Genomic DNA, 20,246 nt, shown 5'->3' with positions numbered 1-20,246 from the left:
AAACGGAAAACACAAGCGAGCGGCTACAGCAAGCAGACACAACAGATGCAAAACAACATTAAAAGTCCAAGGATACCTCCAAGGATGACCAAAGGACACTACGAAAGGATCCCAAGGATACCTCCAAGGATGCCCAAAGGATACTACGAGAGGAGTCCAAGGATACCTCCAAGGATGCCCAAAAGATACTACGAAAGGAGTCAAAGGATACGTCCAAGGATTCCCAAAGGGTACTACGGAAAGAGTCCAAGGATACCTGCAAGGATTCCCAAAGGATACTACTAACGAATTCCAAGGATACCTCCAAGGATACTACAGGGCATCTACAAAGGCGCGATGAAACACATAAAGGACATCAGGAGAACGTTAAGAACACAAAGGGAGCGAACCAGAGCGTCTAAGGTCTCGATTGGGACTGATCGGAGGAAAAGAAAAACACGCATCAAAAGTCTGCCGAAGGAAGGGGGAAGACGGCACAGAGCAGAGAGCTGTACCGTAGATCTGGGTAGTAAGAAGGACGAGGAGAAGCCCACGAAAACAGAAGCCCCAGCCAAAAACCAAGCCAAGCAAGGCACTAAATGCCAAATTGGAGCAGCAAGCGCGGCTGGAAGAGGAAGCGGAGGCGGAACGACTGGCTAACTTATCACCCGAGGATAAACTGGCCGAGAAGCTGCGCCTGCAAAAGATCCAGGAGGCCTCAGACCTCAAACACGCCCAAGACGCCTTCGGCGTGACGAGTACGAGCGGCGGCCTCGATGCCTTCAATCCGGAAAGCAAGGAGGAGTTCAAGGAGTTCGGCGCCACGATCAGCTGGAAGGTGGCCCAGTTCCGGGAATCGGAGCACTTTCCCCAGTTCGTCGAAGATCTGTTGCGCAGCCTATGCGTGAACCTGAGCGCCGCTGACATCAAAAGGGTCGAAATGACCGTGGAGACATTGCACTCGGAAAAGCTGAAACAGGGGCCAGAAGTAAGGGGCATACATGGCAGCTCCAGCATTCTGAAAATCATACTGGGTTAATACAGGAAGCAGTCAAGCGACACCGAAATACTTACCTGCAGCGAAGCAAATGCGAAGTCCTCTCCGCACCAGCGTTCGAGTGTTGCCAGCGTAAAGCCAGGCTCAGCCGGCTGAGGACGATTGAAGGGCGAGAGAGAGAGACGAGAGGCGAGAGAGGTCGTGTGGAGAGAGAAAGGATGAAATAGAAAGGAGTGAGGAAATGCGAAAACTTACCTAGACAGTTGCAAAATCACCATGAGCCAGGGAAGGGGGCGCCTCGATAGGCGATCGATTGGCACTGGACGATAGTGCGATCGATGGGCACACGACAATGGAAATATCGGCCAAGGTGGAAGTATCGCAACGAGCAGGTGGCAACGCCGCACCGTCGATAGCGAATAAATATCGATCACGCACGAATGGTGTGACCAGGCGGAGGAGACACGGAATGGAGTGAGACGCAGCAATGAGCAGCGAGCTGGGGATCGATAGCCCAGGAGTATCGATGTCCCAGTGGGAACACAGGAAATATCGGCGCGGGAGATTTAAAGTTGCTACGAGGAGGATGACCCCCGCTGTAGAAACTCAAGGGAGTTAGGAGCGTCGAGGGAGCATCGAGGGAGCAACGAGGGAGCGCCGCGGGAATCACAAGGACTCAAAGGCTAGGATAAGCAAGGAAACGCCGGAGAGTAGGAACCAGTCTTAAATGTTTCCCGAAGTAAGGGGGGAATGTGAGGAGTTGAATAACTCCCCACAAATAGAAGCAGCAGCAGATGGCCGGCCGCTTACCAGATACGCGGCGAATTCGCGTAGTAACGGCGCGGCGGGGAGATCGAGAGAGTTTGGAGACCAACGAAGGAGAGCGAGAGAGTTTGGAGACCAATGAAGGAGAGCGAGAGAGATTGGAGACCAAGGATGGAGAGCGAGAGAGTTTGGAGACCAATGAAGGAGAGCGAGAGAGATTGGAGACCAAGGATGGAGATCGAGAGAGAATGGAGACTTCGCGGGCAGAGCAAGAGTGCCGTATGCAGAAGGGGATAACGGAACTCCTCTGGACTTTGGACTCTCCCGTGAACTTTGGACCGGGAGAGGAAGTGCCACATCTCGGCAGTGGAGCGGCACACAGGCGTGCCACAAGCGGCACGGGAATCAGCGGAACGGCAGCAGTGGGCGGAACATCCATTGGAAGCGGTACATAAAGGACAAGTGGGTCATCCAGGAGGCACGGACTTTGGACCCAAAGTGGAGAGATCCAGCGGGCCGTGCGCAAAAGGGGAATAACGGTGCTTGGAGGCCCTATATAAGGCCGCAGAGCGCTGGCAGCTGGATCAGTCGATCACAAGGAGTCAAACCGTCAAGATCGCTCAGATACCAAAGTGAACAATCAAACAACCAGATAACCTACAAGGGAGCAGCAGCAAGTCGAGTCGCCAGAGAAGCAGCGCCGTGGGAGCCTACAAGGAGCGAGATTGCTACGTCGAGACGTTCGGGATTGGGATACCAGGAATCTCCGAATTGAGACGCAGGTAGCTGAGATCCAGAGGGCATCACACGGCTAGGTCAAGGCGGTCGATTAACCCTGTCCACAAAGTCCTGGCGTTACGCCTGGAAAGAGTATAACAAGCCAGAAGGGAGAGCGGTCGATCAGTAAGGTCTCGAGTGGAATTGTCCAGGAGAGCCCTACGGATTCGACTTGCGAGGTCCCGGTGCGGCGGGCCCGAACCCCAAATATAACAAGCCAGAAGGGAGAGCGGTCGATCGGTACGGTCTCGAGTGGAATTGTCCAGGAGAGCCCTACGGATTCGACTTGCGAGGTCCCGGAGCGGCGTGCCCGAACCCCGAGTACCAAAAGCCACACGGAAACGTCCCGGACAAAAAGCAAAAGGGTGAGGCTAGGGTGGAACGTTCGTTTACACTAGGCGTGGAAGCGAAGTAAGGCGCGAGGCAGCTTCCTGGCGTTACCGCCTTGACTGTCCGCGCGGGCTGAGCAGAAACCCCAGTGGGACCATCCGGGACAGAGCAAGGGACAGGCGGCGGTGTGTCGAAAGGAGCGATCCTGGAGAGCGCAGCTTCTGTTCACCCTAGTCTGAGAACGGTGACGCTTCCCTAAGCCCGTACGGCCGATACCCCTCGCGAGTCCGAGTCGTTACCAGCAGTCACCAAGTCACGCGTGAGAAGTGAACCGCGAGCGAGCATCTTCAGGGAGCTGCGAGGATCTTCAGGGAGCTGCGAGGATCTTCAGGGAGCGGCGAGGATCTTCAGGGAGCTGCGAGTATCTTCAGGGAGCTACAGGACTGGAGCACCGAGTCATCAAGGCGAGAGGTCGTAGAGTCATCCAGGACCGTCGGAAGCACCGAGGGTCACCAGCAACGAGTCAAAGCCAACCAAGCGACTAAGACACTTGTAATAATATACCCGCAATAAAACCCAATACGAACCCCTGAATTCTGTGCTTTCTCACTGAGCTACTGGGCGGTCACGTTAATATAAATTTGGTGGGACGAACACACAATATACTGAGCTAGCCGCACGAATCTCGTAGCGAGCAGACAATAAAAATCAGTTCGTTACATCTGCCCACCAGCCGTCCGGAGGATCTAGCCCGGGGCAAGGATGGTCGGCAGCCCGGCCTACCCGAACCTCGCGGCGGATCTCCGGGCGGGGCGTCCCCGATCCGGTAATCAGCTCCGACAGCGACGTCGAGTTGGTGGAGGACCCACGGGTGGAGCAACGGCGATGGCGGCTTCGCAAAGCGGTCAACAGGGCCGACGGCCGCATCCCGACTGGCGCGGCGGAGGTAGAGTGGGCCAGCGAAGAGTCGCCCCAGGACCAGCTGGCTCTCAGTAGCCATGCCGAGGCTGTGGTAGCGGCCACATGGGAATTTCGGCGCAAGTGCGAGGCGCGAAGGCGAGACGAGGAGCGGCGGTTGAAGGAGATGGAGGAGACGCCGGAGTGGCAGGCCCAACTACGGATGGCCGAGGAGGAGGAGGCGCAGCTGTGGGAAAACCCGGGGTACCCACCTACGCCGAGGTATGCGCCCGAACCCTGCACCACGCCGCAAGAAGTGGCAGACGATTGGGCGTCCTCGCCTCCGCGGTGGCTGCCCGAAATCCCGCCCACACCGCGGTACGAGGGGTCACCACGGTGGACGCCAGCGCGACCGCCCACGCCGAGGCACGAGCAGCAGCCACCGCAGCAGCAGCCACCACCGCAGCAGCCACCACCGCAGCAGCAGCCACCACCGCAGCAGCCACCACCGCAGCAGCAGCCACCGCAGCAGCAGCAGCCACCGCAGCAGCAGCCACCACCGCAGCAGCAGCCACCGCAGCAGCAGCCACCGCAGCAGCAGCCACCACCGCAGCAGCAGCCACCGCAGCAGCAGCCACCGCAGCAGCAGCAGCCACCGCAGCAGCAGCAGCCACCGCAGCAGCAGCAGCCACCGCAGCAGCATCCACCACCGCAGCAGCAGCCACCACAGCAGCAGCAGCCACCACAGCAGCAGCCACCACCGCAGCGGCAGCCACCACCGCAGCAGCAACACATCCGGACAGATATCCCGGCGGCCCACGTGAGCCACAGCACCCGGACGTTCGTGGCCGAAGGGGTAAGGTGGCGACAACAGACGGTCGTCTGGACCTGGCCGGAGGGACCCGCGGAGGAGACGGCAGCGGCGGAAGAACCCCGGATCTGGGAAGAGTGTGGTCCCCGGGTGAGCCCGCTGGACCCCAGGACGGCGCGGCGGGGAGATCGAGAGAGTTTGGAGACCAACGAAGGAGAGCGAGAGAGTTTGGAGACCAATGAAGGAGAGCGAGAGAGATTGGAGACCAAGGATGGAGAGCGAGAGAGTTTGGAGACCAATGAAGGAGAGCGAGAGAGATTGGAGACCAAGGATGGAGATCGAGAGAGAATGGAGACTTCGCGGGCAGAGCAAGAGTGCCGTATGCAGAAGGGGATAACGGAACTCCTCTGGACTTTGGACTCTCCCGTGAACTTTGGACCGGGAGAGGAAGTGCCACATCTCGGCAGTGGAGCGGCACACAGGCGTGCCACAAGCGGCACGGGAATCAGCGGAACGGCAGCAGTGGGCGGAACATCCATTGGAAGCGGTACATAAAGGACAAGTGGGTCATCCAGGAGGCACGGACTTTGGACCCAAAGTGGAGAGATCCAGCGGGCCGTGCGCAAAAGGGGAATAACGGTGCTTGGAGGCCCTATATAAGGCCGCAGAGCGCTGGCAGCTGGATCAGTCGATCACAAGGAGTCAAACCGTCAAGATCGCTCAGATACCAAAGTGAACAATCAAACAACCAGATAACCTACAAGGGAGCAGCAGCAAGTCGAGTCGCCAGAGAAGCAGCGCCGTGGGAGCCTACAAGGAGCGAGATTGCTACGTCGAGACGTTCGGGATTGGGATACCAGGAATCTCCGAATTGAGACGCAGGTAGCTGAGATCCAGAGGGCATCACACGGCTAGGTCAAGGCGGTCGATTAACCCTGTCCACAAAGTCCTGGCGTTACGCCTGGAAAGAGTATAACAAGCCAGAAGGGAGAGCGGTCGATCAGTAAGGTCTCGAGTGGAATTGTCCAGGAGAGCCCTACGGATTCGACTTGCGAGGTCCCGGAGCGGCGTGCCCGAACCCCAAATATAACAAGCCAGAAGGGAGAGCGGTCGATCGGTACGGTCTCGAGTGGAATTGTCCAGGAGAGCCCTCCGGATTCGACTTGCGAGGTCCCGGAGCGGCGTGCCCGAACCCCGAGTACCAAAAGCCACACGGAAACGTCCCGGACAAAAAGCAAAAGGGTGAGGCTAGGGTGGAACGTTCGTTTACACTAGGCGTGGAAGCGAAGTAAGGCGCGAGGCAGCTTCCTGGCGTTACCGCCTTGACTGTCCGCGCGGGCTGAGCAGAAACCCCAGTGGGACCATCCGGGACAGAGCAAGGGACAGGCGGCGGTGTGTCGAAAGGAGCGATCCTGGAGAGCGCAGCTTCTGTTCACCCTAGTCTGAGAACGGTGACGCTTCCCTAAGCCCGTACGGCCGATACCCCTCGCGAGTCCGAGTCGTTACCAGCAGTCACCAAGTCACGCGTGAGAAGTGAACCGCGAGCGAGCATCTTCAGGGAGCTGCGAGGATCTTCAGGGAGCTGCGAGGATCTTCAGGGAGCGGCGAGGATCTTCAGGGAGCTGCGAGTATCTTCAGGGAGCTACAGGACTGGAGCACCGAGTCATCAAGGCGAGAGGTCGTAGAGTCATCCAGGACCGTCGGAAGCACCGAGGGTCACCAGCAACGAGTCAAAGCCAACCAAGCGACTAAGACACTTGTAATAATATACCCGCAATAAAACCCAATACGAACCCCTGAATTCTGTGCTTTCTCACTGAGCTACTGGGCGGTCACGTTAATATAAATTTGGTGGGACGAACACACAATATACTGAACTAGCCGCACGAATCTCGTAGCGAGCAGACAATAAAAATCAGTTCGTTACATCTGGCGCCCAACGTGATTGTCCCAACAGTGAGAACAGCACAGTAAAAATGGGAAAGAAGTGGATTTACCGCCTCAAGAAGGAAGACTTCGCCCATGTCGCACAGAGGCTCAACGTCGCCCTGGAGGGCAGGCTAGACGACATGAGGAAGGTACTATCGGAATACTACTCCGAAACAGAGAACGATCCACAACTCGTCGACATCTGGGCCGAGCTAGAGGCGACATACTACGACAGAGCCGGCCCAAGCATTACGTTAACGAACGCTGAAGGGGACAACCTGGTGGCAAGCCTGAGCGTTGACAACATACAGAAAGAGGCCCACAGGAGAGAGTCAAGCCAAGAAAAGAAAGCAGCAGCGCTGATCCCGAGACCAAGCCAGTCGGACTATGCAAAGGTCGCTAAGCAGGTCCGCGAATGGTCGTTCAGGTTCGACGGGGCGGAAAAACCATTCGAGTTCCTGGAGCAGGTAGAATGGTCCGCCAACACGTACGGTTTGGAGCTTGATATGATCCCTCGAGCAATGCCGGAGTTGCTAAAAGGAAGGGCCTTGAAATGGTTCATCGCCAACAATAAGCAATGGAGAACATGGGCAGAATTCATTGAAAGCTTCCACACATATTTCCTGCCAAGAGACTTCTTCACCAGGCTGGCGGACCAGGTCCGGCAAAGGAAGCAAGGCTTCAGCGAGTCGTTCAAGGACTACATGATCGACATGCAGACGATGGTGAGGCCACTTAACTATTCTACGAAAGAGACGTTAAGGGTCATTAAAGAGAACTGCACCCCCAGTCTAAGGATCTTCCTAAGGGCATACAAAGTGTCGGACCTGGACACGCTGATGATATTAGCAGACGAGTATGAAGAACTGGAAAAGGAGCGGGAAGCGTTCGCGCAAGAAAACAAATTCTCGAAGAACAAGTCGTCATCGCCAGCGCAGGTAACATGCAGAAGATGCGAAGAGACAGGAATCCAGGAGACGCGGGGAAACGACCAATGGTCGCCACCTAACCGAGTACCACGGCAGCAGGCAACAGGAGCACCACGCGGAGGCCAATGGACACCACCACAACAGCAACAGATGCAACCAGCAAACAATGTTTGGAGGCCACCAAGTACAACACAAAGGCCTCGTGAAACGACACACATCACAGACCCCCAGGAGGCCTGCCGAAAGTGCGGCGGTCATGGACACTGGGCGCGGGGATGTCGGCACCAACGCCTGTTGTTCTGCTGGGTGTGCGGGAGAGTAGGCGTCAGGAGCGTTGAATGCTGCCAGCAGGCGGGAAATGCCCAGCGATCTCAGCCGCAGAGAGGCGAGCGGGGGTCGCAAGATGCTACCTCTCCAAACTAACGGGAAAGCTGATCGAGGAGGAGCAGCAGTTGTCCGCAGCGGTGACGATTGGTGGGGGCACATACAAGGCCACAATCGACACCGGGGCAACAGCAAGCTTTATAAGCAAAGAGCTGGGGGACGACCTGGCTGCCCTCGGAAAGATTACGAGGATACGACGGCAAGTTAGGTTGGCAGACGGAAGATGTGGCGGAATCGATGAGCAGCTGGAGGTGGAAATTGCGTTCGGGAACAAGCGACTGAGCATGAGCCTGCTGATACTACCAGGAGTAGTGGATTCATTGGTGTTGGGATGGAACTTTCTAACACAAGTCGGTACCGAAATTAAGTGCGCTGGACACGAAGTGATAATACCGGCCAGGAAGCGTCACAAGGGATGGCTCGAGGAAAAGTTGTCGGTGGCAGTCGTACAACGGGCAAGCGAAGATGACGACACCACGAAATTCCTGGAGGCAGAGCTATCGACTTTCAGCAGCATGAAGGGAACATCAAACATGGCAGAGCATCAGATCACGATGAAAGACGACAAACCAATAAAGCAGCGATACTATCCCAAGAATCCGAAAGTTCAAGGGGAGATCAATGCGAAGGTGGACGAGCTTCTCCAAATGGGATACATAGAACACTCAACAAGCCCATACAGTTCTCCCATCGTGATGGTTAAAAAAAAGACGGGCAAATGGAGACTGTGCGTCGACTTTAGGCAAATAAACGCTAAATCTGTGAAGGATGCCTACCCGATGCCCCGAATAAATTATATTCTCGACCAATTGAGGGAAGCACGGTACATCAGCAGCTTGGACCTAAAGGATGGGTACTGGCAAATCCCACTGAAAGCGGACAGCAGGCAGTATACGGCATTTACAGTGCCCGGGAAAGGTTTATTCCAATGGAAAGTAATGCCATTCGGACTTCATTCGGCGTCTGCGACTTTTCAACGGGTGCTGGACCGGGTGATCGGCCCAGAAATGTCGCCGCACGCATTTGCTTACCAGGACGACATCATAGTGATCGGGCGCTCGCTGGAAGAACATAAGGCCAACCTAAAGGAAGTTTTCCGACGACTAAAGGAGGCAAATCTGAGATTAAACCCGGAGAAGTGTCAATTTTTCAAGAAAGAGCTGTTATATCTCGGTCATCGAGTGACTAGCGAAGGAATAGGCACGGATCCGGAAAAGGTAGCAGCCATCGCCGAACTAGAACCACCATCGACAGTAAGAGAGCTCCGACAGTACCTGGGCGTAGCATCATGGTACCGCCGGTTTGTACCTGACTTCGCAAAAATAGTCAAACCTCTGAACGATCTGCTACGCAAGGGCAATAAATGGGTGTGGACACAGGAACATCAGACGGCGTTCGAAGAGGTGAAGGCAAGACTCGTCGCAGACCCCGTACTGGCATGCCCGGACTTCGACAAACCATTCATCTTGCAAACTGACGCAAGCGACTACGGCATCGGGGCAATCTTGACCCAGGAAACTGAACGAGGCGAAAAGGTAATCTCTTACTCAAGCCGAACGCTCAACGGCGCTGAGAAGAATTACTCAACAACCGAGAAGGAGTGCTTGGCAATCGTCTGGGCAATCCGAAAGCTCAAGCCGTATCTGGAAGGTTACCACTTTAAAGTAGTAACCGACCACATGGCACTGAAGTGGCTCAACAGCATAGAGAGCCCTTCAGGGAGGATCGCCAGATGGGCCCTGGAGTTGCAGCAGTACGACTTCGAAATAGCGTACAGGAAAGGGCAACTCAACGTGGTGGCAGACGCTTTGTCAAGGCAGCCACTGCCGGAAACGCTTCGAGGGATCAAGGAGACGTCGGCGGCGGAAGCTTCTGCAGCATGCAGCTGGATTCTGGAAATGCGCGAAAAGATAAGGACCCAGCCGCAAAAGTATCCAGACTACGTGATGGAGGGTAACACCCTGTACAGGAATATACCTCATAGAGCGGGCAGCGAAGATGTTGCAACATGGAAGATGTGCGTCCCGAAAGCGCTGCGGGAAACGGTGCTGAAGGAGAACCACGACTCACCGGCGGCTGGCCATGTAGGAAGCCGAAAGACAATAGCACGTCTGGCAGCCCGGTACTACTGGCCAGGAATGCACAGAGACGCCCGAGCCCACGTGCGAGTATGCGAGACATGCATGAGGTTCAAGCCGAATCAGATGCAAATGGCTGGGAAAATGCTTACGCAGGTGCCAGAGGAACCATGGGCTACGGTATGTGCGGACTTCGTCGGACCCCTGCCGCGTTCGAAACACGGCAACCAAATGCTGCTGGTATTGATAGACAGGTTTTCCAAGTGGACTGAGTTGGTGCCGCTGCGAAGCGCGACGGCCGAATCCCTAATGAAAGCTTTCAAAGAACGCATAATCGCGAGGTATGGGGTCCCCAAAATAGTCATAACGGACAACGGAGTCCAGTTTACCAGCAAAACCTTCAAGAGTTTCCTGGCCGAAATGGGAGCCAGGCAACAGTTCACAGCTCCATACACCCCACAGAAGAACCCGACTGAGAGAGCCAATAGGACGGTGAAAACAATGATTGCGCAGTTCGCAGGGCAGAACCAAAGAGACTGGGACGAAAAATGGCCAGAAATCATGCTGGCAGTAAACACGAGCGTTTCAGAATCCACAGGTTACACACCGTCGTTCATTACCCAAGGCAGAGAACCAAGACTACCGAGCGCCCTATACGACAGAGAAACCGTAGGGACCGGACGACCGACAGAGACCCCGGAAGAGAATGCTAACAAACTCAGGGAAATCTTCGAGATTGTAAGGCGGAACCTGGAGAAAGCATCCCAGGACCAGGCTAGGCATTATAACCTAAGGAGGAGGCAATGGACGCCAAAGGTGGGTGACGTCGTGTGGGCCAAGGAACACCATTTATCAAAAGCGGCCGAGGGGTTCGCAGCAAAATTGGCCCCAAGATACGACGGACCTTACCAAGTCATAGGTTTTGCGTCACCAGTAATCTGCAAAATACGACACATAAACACAAAGAAAGAGCGGACCATCCACGTAAGCGAGCTGAAACAGCAACAAACGGAAAACACAAGCGAGCGGCTACAGCAAGCAGACACAACAGATGCAAAACAACATTAAAAGTCCAAGGATACCTCCAAGGATGACCAAAGGACACTACGAAAGGATCCCTAGGATACCTCCAAGTATGCCCAAAGGATACTACGAGAGGAGTCCAAGGATACCTCCAAGGATGCCCAAAAGATACTACGAAAGGAGTCAAAGGATACGTCCAAGGATTCCCAAAGGGTACTACGGAAAGAGTCCAAGGATACCTGCAAGGATTCCCAAAGGATACTACTAACAAATTCCAAGGATACCTCCAAGGATACTACAGGGCATCTACAAAGGCGCGATGAAACACATAAAGGACATCAGGAGAACGTTAAGAACACAAAGGGAGCGAACCAGAGCGTCTAAGGTCTCGATTGGGACTGATCGGAGGAAAAGAAAAACACGCATCAAAAGTCTGCCGAAGGAAGGGGAAAGACGGCACAGAGCAGAGAGCTGTACCGTAGATCTGGGTAGTAAGAAGGACGAGGAGAAGCCCACGAAAACAGAAGCCCCAGCCAAAAACCAAGCCAAGCAAGGCACTAAATGCCAAATTGGAGCAGCAAGCGCGGCTGGAAGAGGAAGCGGAGGCGGAACGACTGGCTAACTTATCACCCGAGGATAAACTGGCCGAGAAGCTGCGCCTGCAAAAGATCCAGGAGGCCTCAGACCTCAAACACGCCCAAGACGCCTTCGGCGTGACGAGTACGAGCGGCGGCCTCGATGCCTTCAATCCGGAAAGCAAGGAGGAGTTCAAGGAGTTCGGCGCCACGATCAGCTGGAAGGTGGCCCAGTTCCGGGAATCGGAGCACTTTCCCCAGTTCGTCGAAGATCTGTTGCGCAGCCTATGCGTGAACCTGAGCGCCGCTGACATCAAAAGGGTCGAAATGACCGTGGAGACATTGCACTCGGAAAAGCTGAAACAGGGGCCAGAAGTAAGGGGCATACATGGCAGCTCCAGCATTCTGAAAATCATACTGGGTTAATACAGGAAGCAGTCAAGCGACACCGAAATACTTACCTGCAGCGAAGCAAATGCGAAGTCCTCTCCGCACCAGCGTTCGAGTGTTGCCAGCGTAAAGCCAGGCTCAGCCGGCTGAGGACGATTGAAGGGCGAGAGAGAGAGACGAGAGGCGAGAGAGGTCGTGTGGAGAGAGAAAGGATGAAATAGAAAGGAGTGAGGAAATGCGAAAACTTACCTAGAAAGTTGCAAAATCACCATGAGCCAGGGAAGGGGGCGCCTCGATAGGCGATCGATTGGCACTGGACGATAGTGCGATCGATGGGCACACGACAATGGAAATATCGGCCAAGGTGGAAGTATCGCAACGAGCAGGTGGCAACGCCGCACCGTCGATAGCGAATAAATATCGATCACGCACGAATGGTGTGACCAGGCGGAGGAGACACGGAATGGAGTGAGACGCAGCAATGAGCAGCGAGCTGGGGATCGATAGCCCAGGAGTATCGATGTCCCAGTGGGAACACAGGAAATATCGGCGCGGGAGATTTAAAGTTGCTACGAGGAGGATGACCCCCGCTGTAGAAACTCAAGGGAGTTAGGAGCGTCGAGGGAGCATCGAGGGAGCAACGAGGGAGCGCCGCGGGAATCACAAGGACTCAAAGGCTAGGATAAGCAAGGAAACGCCGGAGAGTAGGAACCAGTCTAAAATGTTTCCCGAAGTAAGGGGGGAATGTGAGGAGTTGAATAACTCCCCACAAATAGAAGCAGCAGCAGATGGCCGGCCGCTTACCAGATACGCGGCGAATTCGCGTAGTAACGGCGCGGCGGGGAGATCGAGAGAGTTTGGAGACCAACGAAGGAGAGCGAGAGAGTTTGGAGACCAATGAAGGAGAGCGAGAGAGATTGGAGACCAAGGATGGAGAGCGAGAGAGTTTGGAGACCAATGAAGGAGAGCGAGAGAGATTGGAGACCAAGGATGGAGATCGAGAGAGAATGGAGACTTCGCGGGCAGAGCAAGAGTGCCGTATGCAGAAGGGGATAACGGAACTCTTCTGGACTTTGGACTCTCCCGTGAACTTTGGACCGGGAGAGGAAGTGCCACATCTCGGCAGTGGAGCGGCACACAGGCGTGCCACAAGCGGCACGGGAATCAGCGGAACGGCAGCAGTGGGCGGAACATCCATTGGAAGCGGTACATAAAGGACAAGTGGGTCATCCAGGAGGCACGGACTTTGGACCCAAAGTGGAGAGATCCAGCGGGCCGTGCGCAAAAGGGGAATAACGGTGCTTGGAGGCCCTATATAAGGCCGCAGAGCGCTGGCAGCTGGATCAGTCGATCACAAGGAGTCAAACCGTCAAGATCGCTCAGATACCAAAGTGAACAATCAAACAACCAGATAACCTACAAGGGAGCAGCAGCAAGTCGAGTCGCCAGAGAAGCAGCGCCGTGGGAGCCTACAAGGAGCGAGATTGCTACGTCGAGACGTTCGGGATTGGGATACCAGGAATCTCCGAATTGAGACGCAGGTAGCTGAGATCCAGAGGGCATCACACGGCTAGGTCAAGGCGGTCGATTAACCCTGTCCACAAAGTCCTGGCGTTACGCCTGGAAAGAGTATAACAAGCCAGAAGGGAGAGCGGTCGATCAGTAAGGTCTCGAGTGGAATTGTCCAGGAGAGCCCTACGGATTCGACTTGCGAGGTCCCGGAGCGGCGTGCCCGAACCCCAAATATAACAAGCCAGAAGGGAGAGCGGTCGATCGGTACGGTCTCGAGTGGAATTGTCCAGGAGAGCCCTACGGATTCGACTTGCGAGGTCCCGGAGCGGCGTGCCCGAACCCCGAGTACCAAAAGCCACACGGAAACGTCCCGGACAAAAAGCAAAAGGGTGAGGCTAGGGTGGAACGTTCGTTTACACTAGGCGTGGAAGCGAAGTAAGGCGCGAGGCAGCTTCCTGGCGTTACCGCCTTGACTGTCCGCGCGGGCTGAGCAGAAACCCCAGTGGGACCATCCGGGACAGAGCAAGGGACAGGCGGCGGTGTGTCGAAAGGAGCGATCCTGGAGAGCGCAGCTTCTGTTCACCCTAGTCTGAGAACGGTGACGCTTCCCTAAGCCCGTACGGCCGATACCCCTCGCGAGTCCGAGTCGTTACCAGCAGTCACCAAGTCACGCGTGAGAAGTGAACCGCGAGCGAGCATCTTCAGGGAGCTGCGAGGATCTTCAGGGAGCTGCGAGGATCTTCAGGGAGCGGCGAGGATCTTCAGGGAGCTGCGAGTATCTTCAGGGAGCTACAGGACTGGAGCACCGAGTCATCAAGGCGAGAGGTCGTAGAGTCATCCAGGACCGTCGGAAGCACCGAGGGTCACCAGCAACGAGTCAAAGCCAACCAAGCGACTAAGACACTTGTAATAATATACCCGCAATAAAACCCAATACGAACCCCTGAATTCTGTGCTTTCTCACTGAGCTACTGGGCGGTCACGTTAATATAAATTTGGTGGGACGAACACACAATATACTGAGCTAGCCGCACGAATCTCGTAGCGAGCAGACAATAAAAAATCAGTTCGTTACAACAGTCCACTCCAACTACTTTTCTCGACCTACAAATACGGCTAAACTACTTCCAATATTAAGAACAAAGTTACAAATTCCACAAATTTACTCCAGCAAATCGTTTGCAATTTAATTGTGCAGTTGACAAACAAACGCACCGACATACAAACATAAGCGAAGTGTTTCCAATTCCCGCAACGTTATTCCGCTATTCGCACCCCACATATGTACATATGTACAGGGTACATACATACGTATATCGCCAGTGCACAGTGGGTCAAGAGCTCACAAAAAGTGTTCCTTTCAAACAAACAATATTAAAGTCCGTAATTCCTTACATAAGTACGACCATCCGATATAATAAATATTTATTGCCTATCCGACAGTGTGACCGTATATATTTACAATCTTAATTGGTTCCTAAATTCCAATTTGATTCCAATCCGTTTCCTTACATCAGAATTAAAATTCTAAATTATTTAACGTCATGGCAACATCAGTAAAATCCGCTTTAACCCGATTTATGGCCACAGCTGACTGTCTGATCCACTTTGAGGCCACTGTGAACGCTCCAGGTGCTTCTACACCAACGTTATCCGCCTATAAAATCCGTCGCGATCACCTCAATTCCTTGTGGCAAACGGTAAAGGCAGCATACGACATATGCTCCGACAGCATTATATCTGCAGGCGAGAGCGCCGCAGACACAAAATCCATACTAAAGTCCAAGTATTACCAAACGTACTCCACTTACGAAATATTTGCCGCGCAGCTGATGGAACAAATTCAAAAAGGCTCCTCCCAAATACCTCAAGCTCCAGTAACTCCGTCCCAAAATTCCACGTCTTATGGCTGTCGGCTCCCTCCTATCGACACAGAGGTTTTCTCTGGCGACTATCTTCGCTGGCCAACTTTCCGGGACCTTTTCACGGCAATATACATAGACAATCCGAGTCTAACGCCCGTTGAAAAATTATTCCACTTAAATTCAAAAACAAGTGGCGAAGCTCATTCTATAGTTTCAAGATCCCCACTCACCAATGATGGCTTTCGCTCAGCCTGGAATAACCTAACTGAGCGTTTCGAAAATAAGCGATTGCAGGTAAACAGTCACCTGAAAACACTTTTCAATGTGCAATCCATAGCACAGGAGTCGGGAGCAGCCTTAAAGGAACTTCAACACACTTTTCAAGGTTGCTTAACTTCCTTAAAATTTTCCGGTGTTAATATTGAGAATTGGGACCCTATCCTGGTTTATATGTGCTCGACAAAACTACCAAAGCTCACTCTCTCATTATGGGAGCAATCCATCCAAAATAAAGCCGAAATTCCTACGTGGCTTGAGCTTGATGCATATTTGACGGAGCGCCATCTAACTCTTGAGGCCGTCGATAGCTTCCGATCTTCCAATTTCCACCACGTCCAGTCCAAAGACACAAATCGAGAGGCAGAATTTCCAAAAATAAATTCCTTCAACACAAGGCTAGTTCCGATACCCAAAGGCTGCGATCTGTGTTCGAAGAAGAACCACCCCGTACGTATATGTCCACGCTTCCTACAAATGACGGTAGACGATCGCCTAGCCTATATCCAAAGGAAGCAGTTGTGCTCCAATTGCTTTGCAAGTAGCCATCAATTCCAAGATTGCACAAGCGCTCACAACTGTCTCACTTGCCAAGATCGGCATCACACATTGCTGCATCGAAACAGTGGTCCTACTACGCCGACGATTCCATCCGACCCTCCAAGGCCAGTATCCGCCTCAGTTCCACACATCATTTCGTCCTATTCAACGCAAATTTCCGTACAAAAAGTTCCTCCTAAGAATACTCCATCCGAATATTGGGTTCCATACCCCGCCTTGGATGGCAGACGTACTCGAGGTATTAAATCCTACCAATGCCGAGTCTGCCAAAAGATCCATCCCCTACGGAAGTGCCACCACTTTCTACGGCTAAGCCCCCAGAATCGGCTTCAGGAAGTACATATCCAGAAGTACTGCTCCAATTGCTTGGCTCACAATCATTCCAAGGACTCCTGCCGCAGTGGTCATCACTGCCACAAGTGTGGAAAGGCCCACCACACTCTCCTACATACGGACGACCGATCTACACCTCCAACATATTCCTGAGCCTACTATCCTGAGGTTCTTGCTACGGGTGTCCTCGCAAGGGGGGGGAGAATGTTCACGCCAAAAGGGCGTTTAATTTCAGGAGGCAGTGTCGAGCCGCAGTTTTATCCAGATTTCTATATCTCGCGCGCTCGCACTGCCGTCCGCTCTCCCTCTCCATCTCTCCCCTAAGTCTCCGCTCTGCTCTGGAGCGCTTAAGTTAAGTTAGGCTTAAGCAGTTCTTGTTTCAAAGTGATACAATAAACACCTACGCACGTCGCGTAAAAACCCCAGAAGTTACCCGCGTATATTTATGCGTACCACTTGATATTGGGGCTTCAATTATTTCAGCGATCAAGCCGCACCGCCCCAACAATAAGAATAAGGGCAAAGTTGTAAAACACAAGGTTGGGGATCATGTCTTGCTTAGAAGTGAAGAGCGGCATCAGACCAAATTGGATCCTAAGTTCAAAGGACCTTTTGTGGTTGCCGAGTTGTTGGAAGGTGATCGATACCTGTTAAAATCGTTAACTAGCAAGCGAACCTACAAGTATTCGCACGAGAGTTTGAGAAGGCTGCCGGACGAGCAGATCTCTGATGAGACTATTGAGGAAAGTGACAGTGGTGAAAAAGACACTCGTCGTGAGACATCAAACACAGGGGCTAGATTTGATCAACAATAGTCATGCCTGGTATGGATGATATTGTGTGATGCAGTTTGGATCTGAGCAGATCGTGGCACTAAAGGTGCAAAGCGTCGCCTGGGGCGGCAAGAGCCTGTAACTGTGGTTTGATAACAAGGATAGCCAAATGGTCGGGTTTGCGCAGAAGAGTACGAGCTACTGAGAGAAAGTTGAACCAGGTCAAGCCGAAGGCACAAGTGTGGAACCAGAAGTGTTCTGTCATGGCGTGTGGCGCGGTTGACTGGTGTGACAAGTTTGATTTGACTTACTGTATGATGTGAAAAAGGGAGATAGCCTGCCTGTATGTGTAGACTATTTATTAAGCTAAGAATGATGTTGAAAGATGAAAAGAGAAATAAAGCAAGAATGATACCAACCTAGTGTTACAGTATGCACACGAGGACGTGTGAAAGTCAGGATGGCCGTGTCGGAGATGTATAAGAAGAAAGAAAATGTAAAAGAAACTGTAGAGCGTTAAGAAAGAGATAGAATAAAGAATAAAATAAACTAGTCACTAGGTTATTTGTGGTTCCTGTCATTTGCACAATTGCTGAGAGCGTGGATTGAGAACGAGAGAGAGTGTCGTCTCAGCCGAGTGTGGCGCGGTCATGGTCAAGGTCAAGGACTCTGAGAGAGAGAAGGACCAAAAAGGAATTGCAAATGAGAGAGAGAGAAAAGAAAGGAATTTGCAATTAGATGACGTGTGTCATTTTGACGTGTGTCAGAAGAAGCCGGCAGAAGGAAGCCGACTTCACTTTGCTTTTGATATCTGAACGGAGAAGACGTTGACCGCGACTCACTGCGCATCTGCAACAATATGCAAGAAGGAGACCAGCAAATGTCTCAGCCCCTGACATATGTATGTTTATCAGAAAGGAACCGTGTTCCGACAAACTTACCCCCTTTTTAAGTTCTGGGCGATGAGATCTCGACGCTCCGGATCCTGGGCTCTGGAAAATATTATATTGGTTATCTATATAAATATACCTGCACCAAAATACGGCTGTTCTTAGGTATACCAATTCACTTAAACACAAAATATATATATATACGAGAATCACCCTAACAATCCCGATCTAGACAACGAGAACGACGAGCAGTAACACACATTCAAGAAGAAGACGACCCAAAAGAAGTAAAGGACGAGAACAACGACGATAGGACGAGAACGACGATTAGAGGCAGTATTTGACGAGATCTGATCCAAAGAAGATGTGCTTGTGTGAAAAGCAAAACGACGCGACGACGGTCTTAATTATACTCTCATTGTTACATACCATATTTAATCATTTAAATAAATACTTTAACTTATATACTTTAAAAATAATGAAAGCCCCACATATCGTATTATGTCAGAGGCATGCGACTTCTTCAACGGCTAGTGGAGAGATTCGTCCTTTCTAATTGTTCATCATAATTCGCACTTTGTCTATTGATTCATGTTTCGATGCATGTTTGAATGCTTCCAATGTTTATTATACCCGTTACTCGTAGAGTAAAAGGGTATAATAGATTCGTCAAAAAGGATGTATCAGACAGAAGGAAGCGTTTCCGACCCCATAAAGTATATATGTTCTTGATCAGGATCACTAGCCGAGTCGATCAAGCCATGTCCGTCTGTCCGTCTGTCCGTATGAACGCTGAGATCTCGGAAACTGTACAAGCTACAATACTGGGATTAGGCACGCAGATTCCTGAGATTCCTGCGCAGCGTAAGTTAGTTTCAGCAGAGTGCCACGCCCACTCTAACGCCCAATTTAACGCCCACAAACCGCTCAAACCTATGGCGGCCACAATTTTACATACAAATAATTAATATTTTATTTTATAAATTTGTTTTTATTTTATATCTTCAATGTACATATGTACAATGCACAATACATAACTGTATTATGTTATTTTATTGTGTTCATATTGAACTAAATTATCTCAACTTTACTTAGCTGTTAAAATATTGATGTAAAATTGGTGGCAGAAAGGAACAAACTTTTTCAAAACAAGTGGCGCGAACTTCACTTTTAAGAATTAACAAGGAAGAACGCTATAGTCGAGTACCTCGACTATCAGATACCCGTTACTCAGCTAAAGGGACCAAAGGAAAATGGAGATATGCAAGCAGCAAAGCGGGATTAAAATGCGCCACCTACCGGCGGTAGATAGATTTAAGAGTTATGGGCGTATAGGTAGGTATTGACGAGACCAATACATTTCAGTTAAAATTTTGTATATAGCATGAAAATTGTGGGCGTCACAGGCTTGGAATCAGGAATCAGGAATCTGCACGCCAAATTTTAACAGCCTAGCTCTTATAGTTTCCGAGATCTTAGCGTTCATCCGGACGGACAGACAGACGGACATGGCTAGATCGATTCGGCTAGTGATTCTGATCAAGAATATATATACTTTATGGGGTCGGAAACGCTTCCTTCTGCCTGTTACATACTTTCCGACGAACCTAGTATACCCTTTTACTCCACGAGTAAAGGGTATAACAAGGAAGAACGCTATAGTCGAGTACCTCGACTATCAGATACCCGTTACTCAGCTATATGGAGATATGCAAGCAGCAAAGCGAGATTAAAATGCGCCACCTACCGGCGGTATACAGATTTAAGCGTTATGGGCGTTAGAGTGGGCGTGGCAAATTTTTTTTTGGATCAATCGATAGGTATCGACGAGACCAATACATTTCAGTTAAAATTTTTTATCTAGCATGAAAATTGTGGGCGTCACAGGTTTTTGCGGTTTGTGGGCGTTAAAGTGGGCGTGGCAAACTTTTTTTTTAGTCAATCGATAGGTAATGACGAGACGAATACATTTCAGTTAAAACTTTTTATCTAGCATAAAAATTGTGGGCGTCACAGGTTTTCGCGGTTTGTGGGCGTTAAAGTGGGCGTGGCATATTCGCGTAATAAACTTGCGCTGCGTACAAGGCTACGGAATCTAAATCTGAAATCCCAATTCTCTATCTTTGATAGTTTCCGAGATATCTGCGTTCATACTTACGATTTTTTGAAGTT

The 20,246-nt window shown here is 51.8% G+C and overlaps 2 pseudogenes; both read left to right on the top strand.

The window, feature by feature from the left end:
- The first annotated feature begins 292 nt into the window (after positions 1–292).
- LOC139353914 (eukaryotic translation initiation factor 3 subunit J-like) lies at positions 293–1,033 on the top strand (annotated as a pseudogene).
- Positions 1,034–1,445: 412 nt separating this feature from the next.
- LOC139353931 (eukaryotic translation initiation factor 3 subunit J-like) lies at positions 1,446–11,915 on the top strand (annotated as a pseudogene).
- Positions 11,916–20,246: the final 8,331 nt, after the last annotated feature.

The sequence above is a fragment of the Drosophila suzukii genome (genome assembly GCF_043229965.1).
Source record: "Drosophila suzukii chromosome Y unlocalized genomic scaffold, CBGP_Dsuzu_IsoJpt1.0 scf_Y1, whole genome shotgun sequence".
In the NCBI taxonomy this organism is placed as follows: Eukaryota; Metazoa; Arthropoda; class Insecta; order Diptera; family Drosophilidae; genus Drosophila; species Drosophila suzukii.
This window is presented reverse-complemented; position numbering and strand designations above follow the sequence as displayed.